Here is a 7051-nt window from a genome sequence, read left to right as displayed (position 1 = left end):
ATTCTGTACATATATTTTAATGTTATATATACTTTTATTTCTATTATTACGTATATATTTTAATACCATATATATTATTATCATTCTATGCTATTATTATTTATATTATTATTTTTGTTATCGTTTTCGTTTTCGTTTCGTTATCATTGTCATTTTATTTTTATTTTGCCATGTTTTATTTATTTTTATTCGATCATTTGCCGTATGCTCGTGTTTTATGTTTTTATATTGCTACCCTTGTTTTCATCTTTTTATAATCGCTTATATCATTGTTATTGATACTGTCGCACTTATTATTGTGTATTAGCACCATGATTTGGTTTTATGTTTTACAATAAATCACATCATATTTTTCACTCAATACCTTAAAATAATTCCTTCATAAAAGTGATATTCCGTATTTGGTAATTCGAGACAATCGTGCCCTAACTTACTGGGTTTCGATTTTTCTCATTTAACCTAAATAATGAAATACTCTTTTAAATCGCTCTACGAGTTTTGAAAAATGCTTATTCTTGAAGATGCGAAGTGTTGTGCCCTAACTTACCGGGTATGACATTTTGTCACCTCGAAATAAGAATTTGTTTTAAAATAAAGGCGATATTCGGCATTTGAGAATTCGAGAAAACGTACCCTAACTTACTGGGTTTTGATTTCTCTCGTTTACTCTAAATAATCAAATACCCTTTTAATAAAGTAAAATACGCAAATTTTATATAAAAGACAAGCTCGCTTTCGAAAATTCAAGATGTCGTGTCCTAACTTACTGGATGTGACATTTCATATTTTGAGACGAGAAGGTCTTTAACACTTGAGCTTTTTTTATAAAGAAGGATCGTATTTCAAAATTCTTTCAAGTTTTTAAATTTTCGACATTAAGACACTAATTAATCAACTAGGTACCAATTTTGGGCGTATCGAGGGTGCTAATCCTTCCTCGTGCGTAACCGACTCCTGAACTCGTTTTCTGAATTTCGTAGACCAAAAGTTATCGTTTTAGTAAATCTTAACTTTTATTAAAATGATTAATTTAAGGTGATCCAATCACAACTCATCAAAAAGGGATTGGTGGCGACTCCCGTTTTTTCATTTTCAAAATCCAAGTCGATTCCCATTTTTCAAAAAATGTTACGACAGTACCATTGTGCCTTGATTATGGATTACATACAGTGCTGTTATGGAGTTAATTTTAATGGCTTGTTGAACGGCAGGTGGTTGTGCTGCCGCCTTGTGGTCCATATGGATTGCAAGGAACGAGGCGGTGTTTAATGGCCGATCAGTCACTATTGATGAGCCCATGTTCACTGTCGGGTTTCTCAACAATTTTTTGATTTAATAGCAAGAATATTTGTTTGTGCTATGAAAATTTAAGTATCCTACCCTTATCTCTAATTATCAATGTTTGAATCTAACATCATTTTTTTAAATAAGCATTAAAATAAGCAGATCCAACCCAATCATTCAAACGACCAAATTTATGCTTTTGGATATTAAATTAAAATAAATTGAAAGTGAAAAAAAAAATGTCCAATTTGTCTTACGCAAATTAATGACAAATCCGAAAGCTTACCTATTTTTTCATGCACATGTGATAGTTGTGCCCTCACTTTACCACCACCTTATATATATATATATACACCTTTTTTTTTCTCCATAGAAGTATGGTATAGTACTATAGATTTGTCTAAAAACATCAAACGAAAAAAAACTAAAATGCTATTAAAAAAAGTTAAAAAGACATTATCAAAGAAAAGAAATGTCAAAACATCGTTTTTCATATATTGATGATGAAAATTTTAATTTTAAAGATATTAAATTTACTTACAAATATTTAAATTGACAATGAATAATAGATATTTTTTCTTTTTCATTTATAATATTGTTTGTTGTACATGTGACAAGTCAGAGAAATAAATATAAAAGATTTCAATATTCTATTTAGATATATAGTACAAAAGCAAAAAAAAAAAAAAACATTTATGTAACTTATTTTTCTTAGAAAATGAAATAATCCAAATAAATTATAGAAAAGAGACGTCTGTCGAAATTATTATTTTTTTAAAAAAAGGGTCGACTTGATTTTGAAAACGAAAAAATAAGAGTTACCACCAATCCTTTTTATGAGGTGTGATTGGATCACCTCGTGATCGTTTTTATGTTTGATTTACTAAAACAACGTTTTTGTCTATGAAATTCAAAAAACGGGTTTGGGAGTCGGTTACATACGAGGAAGGGTTAGCACCCTCGTAATACCCAAAATTGATACCTAGTTGATTAATTGGTGTCTTAGTGTCGAAAGTAGAAAACTTAAATAGAGTTTTAAAATACAGTTCCTCTTTGTATTAATGTTAATTTTAGAAAAATGCTTAGATAAATTGAAATAGATGTTAAAGACCTTTTTATCTCGAAGTAACGACACATCCAGTAAGTTAGGACGTGGCATTTTAAACCCTCGAGAATAAGCTTGTTTATTTAAAACTCATGTATTTGATTCTAAAAGGATATTCAACTATTTAGGTTAAATGAGGAAAAATCAAAACTCAGTAAATTAGGGCACGACTTCTCGAATTTCCAAATACAGAACATTTGTAACACCCCTTACCCGGCCCAGACGTTATGGCCGGATCCGACATGCCACATCGAAGCATTCAAAACATTTCTGATCCAGAAAGAAAACTTCTTGAGTGTTTTAAAAGATGATTTCATTATAGGTTAAAGTGAATGGAAGTCATGCACCGGTAGGAAATCGGAAAAGAAGAGGTGAGTCCATCTGATTTGCTTAAGTACCAAACTCCTTCGGATCCAATCCTAGACATGCAAACCGCCATTGCCATACCTTAACGTCATGTATATTTCTAGGAAGCTGATTTGATTAAGTCCTTTTTAGGAAAAGTGATTAATTTTGGAAAATATCTTCATTCGGAAGCTTTACATTTTCGTGTTATTTTGAAATCAATTCTTGTTTTTGAAAACACGCCCTAAAGCTATCCAATTTCAACAGTTAAATATAAATATTACCTATCTTAATAAAACATATAAAAACCATCAAAAATAAATAAGCGGTCTTATTACATTTAAAAGCCCAAAACCTCAAACGTAATTAAAAGGATGTCCAGTTCACCAGAAGAAAATCAAACTTTCAGAACGGGTGGCCACTCCGAATTCCCTCACAGCTCCAAGCCCACTATGGTTGGGGATTACCTGCATGGATGAAAATAAAAGATGTGAGTTTGGGGAAACTCAGTGTGTAAAATAACCCAACCATAGTCTAAATCAGCTCAACCCACAGAAACAGAATAAGTTGGCCTTAGCCCAGAACAGAAATTAAGAATAAAGCCCATAGACCCATAACAGAACAGAACAGATATTACATGTTTATGCAGAAACCCAACCTAGATTCATCCATAACACCCCCGTACCAGCCTTACACTATGTGGGGAGACTACTCAACCCACCCAACCGTAACACACCACAGAAATCGCAGTGAGGTTGCCAGATATTGTGACGAAGTCACCAGATACAGATATTGTGACAGAGCCACCAGAACAGATATATGTGGCAGAGCCACCGGATCAGACAATCGTGGCATAGCCACCAGAACAGATATATGTGGCAGAGCCACCAGATTAGATAATTGTGGCATAGCCACCAGGACGCTTCCTCCATAATATAACCCATGTCCCCATGCAACAGATATATAATCATGGCATACATCATACAGAATCAGATCGTCATGCTTTTCAGTCAAAATTAACCCTAGGGGTATAACGGTAATTTTGCACCTAGGGGTATAACAGTAATTTTCCATACATAGGGGTATTATAGTAATTTAGCTGCTTTTAGGGTTTTCATGCATATCCTAACTATTTACGTACTATCAGAACACTTACCGCGCATACTTACCGAATTGGGCCCGTTGGCCCATGAACCCGATCTTTGGCCCATTAAGCTCAAATTATCAAAATGTACGAAATCGCGCGTACTACAGTTTATTACTTTAGATTACTAAATATACAAACCCAACTATCTTACGAGCATTCGACATAAATTCCCAAAATACCGACTTTTCGGCATTTCGACTTTTAAACTTTTGCCAATCTAGTCTATGAGAGGGTGTCGATTTACACACTTTTGCGACGATATCTTGTGAGATCCACACTCGAACTGCCTACAATTGGATTACTAACACGTTAATCTAACTATTCAAATACAAACTACGTATTAACCCCCTACAATATTCGGCCAACCACACCTACAGATCATAGTAAGCTTATAAGAAATCAATAAGCAACTCATTAACAAATTTTTGTCAATGTTTACCACATAATCATAATTTCACTGCAAGCTGTCTTCCTGAGCAACAGTCACTAAATAATTTATAACTGGAGCTACGAAACTCCAAATCAAGTGCCATTAATTTTCCCTGAAAATAGACTCATATATCTTCTATCCATAAAATTTTAAGAATTTTTGGTTTGGCCAATCAATACTAGATTTTTCTTAAAGTTTCCCATGTTTCACTATTTGACTAATCTGACCACTCTTCATTACGAATCAAATTTCTCATTGTACAGAATTCAAAATATGTTCTTGTTTATTTCATTTGAAACTAGACTCATTAAGCTTTAATTACATAATTTATTCAGCTTCTAACTCATCTCCCATAATTTATAGTGATTTTCCAAAGTCACGTTACTACTGCTGTCCCAAGCAGATTTATTACCAAATCACTCTTTCACACATAACTTGCATGCATGTTATTTAAACATGTATATCACCAATCAATCATCACATATCTATGATTTTACTTAAGTATAATCTCCATTTCATCATTTTAAAGCACAACATGTTAGCCAATTTTTCCCTTTAGCATCTAAGGCACATGCATGCTCATTTGTTTGGCTCAACTTCACCTATCTTCCATTTTTCATCAAAAGAACATGAAACAACAACCATTTCCTTCATTTTAATTCATGACTAAATGCTTACAACACAACTAAAAACCAAAGTATGCTTCAAGAGTTAAGGTAGAATCAAGAAGAACTCATGAACATCAAGATAAAAGCAAACTACCATGAACTTACCTTCAATTTTCTTCCCCAAGTGACCGAACATTCAAGAGCTTTCTCCTCTCCTTTCTCTTCTCTAACTTTCAGCTATGATGAACAAAGATGGACAAAACTTTGTTCTTTTCACCCCTTTTTCTTTTAATAAAATTTCATATTTCATCCATTTAATTCTTTAATACAAAAGACATGAAATGCCCATCATGGAACATTTACCTAAACCATTATCATGGAACATTTACCTAACCCATTATCATGGAACATTTACCTAACCCATTATCATGGAATATTTACCTAACCCATTATCAATTTGTACTATGAATTATGGATATCAAGTGCTCATATTGTCTACAACAACATGATGGCTGGCCACTTCATGTAAAATGGGAGGTTTGTCATGCAAATCCTCCTATTTTACACTCCTATTTATTTGGCCACTTCAATTTAGCCTATAGCATTTTCAAACATTTTCACATAGGTCCTATTTCATAATTTCACCCCCTTTTTCTTATGGAACAAAAATTAACTAAAATTACCGGATTCTATCTTAAGCTTGGGCCTTCTAGAGGACCACTAACATAATTAAACCTATGCCAACATTCACAGAATTCCCGAAAACTGGGGCGTTACAACATTGCCCTACTTTGAAAATTTCTCTTTATAAAAAATTTATCAAATGTAAGTTTAAAACGACATGGGCTTATTTGAAATATAATACAAAGACAACTGATTATATTTAAACATAGAACATGGGGTAATGATAATGCAATAATATAAAACAACTATACGAGTAGAGTATATATGATAAATAAATGAATGTTATAATAATACTAATGTATTATAATAGTCATAGTAATATCAACAAGCAAATTTCAACAATAATAAAACAAACATATAAATATGAATAAACAAAGATGAATAAATAATAGTGATGACAATAATAACAAAGTAATAAATAAATGTAAATATAAATATAAGGAAAGAGTTCATAAAATATTGGAAGTAAAGAACCAAATTAAAATATAAATGAAGCTAAGGGTAAAATTTATAATAAAATAAATAATAATAATAATAATAATAATAATAATAATAATAATAATAATAAGAAGAAGAAGAAGAAGAAGAAGAAGAAGAAGAAGAATATATATATATATATATATATAAATGAAAAAACCTAAATAATCTGATTTTAAAAGTATGTAAAAAATGGGTAATAAATAAATAGTAAAAATGGGTAATAAATAAATAGATCATAACAATAATAGATGATAAAATAATAATAATAATAATAACGAAGGTATAAATAAAATAATAATTGATGAAAGAAAATAAAATTAAGAAAAATGAAAGAATAATAAATAAATGAATACAAGGATTTAAAAAATAAATAAAATAAATAAATGAATGAGCAATATATAAATAGATAAGTAAATGAATAAACAAATGAAATAAAAAAAGAAATAATGAATAAATAAGCAAGTAGATAAATAAATGAATACATAAAAGAATTAAAATAAAAAGGCTTAATTGTAACTTAAACGAAATTAAAGGGACAAATTGAATAAAATAAACATCAAAGGGGCTAAAATATAATGCGCGAAAATAAGCGCGGGCCAAAGGAGGAAATGACCCAATCCTTTGGACACGTAGCAAGCCAAGGACTAAATTGGAACAAGCAAAAAAAATTTGATGACCAAATCTATAAAAAAAACTAAATTGAAAAGCGATTCAAAAGTAAAATGACTATTCGCGCAAATAGCCCAAAAGTTAAAAACACGGGGATCCTCTGGAGCGGGTCGAGTCGCGCGCGGGTTAGGCTCAAAACAACACCGTTTTGGCATCTGTGCATTGGCTCAAAACGATGCCGTTTTATATAAGCTATAAAGTTCTTTTTTTTTTGACAAAAATTTCATTTTTATTTTTCCATTTCAAAAAAAAAACAAAAAACAAAAAATTTCTCTCAAATTCTCTCCCCTTCCCAAACT

General features: G+C 31.1%; 1 long non-coding RNA gene across 1 annotated transcript in view; it reads right to left on the bottom strand.

The window, feature by feature from the left end:
• Positions 1-3001: 3001 nt before the first annotated feature.
• The window catches only part of LOC128282601 (uncharacterized), a 57074-nt gene continuing 53024 nt past the window's right edge, over positions 3002-7051 (bottom strand). The window contains exon 3 of the long non-coding RNA XR_008272926.1: positions 3002-3201. This is a non-coding gene — a long non-coding RNA (uncharacterized LOC128282601). The remainder of the gene's footprint in view (positions 3202-7051) is intronic.

Source organism: Gossypium arboreum, chromosome 10 (assembly GCF_025698485.1).
Source record: "Gossypium arboreum isolate Shixiya-1 chromosome 10, ASM2569848v2, whole genome shotgun sequence".
In the NCBI taxonomy this organism is placed as follows: domain Eukaryota; kingdom Viridiplantae; phylum Streptophyta; class Magnoliopsida; order Malvales; family Malvaceae; genus Gossypium; species Gossypium arboreum.
This window is presented reverse-complemented; position numbering and strand designations above follow the sequence as displayed.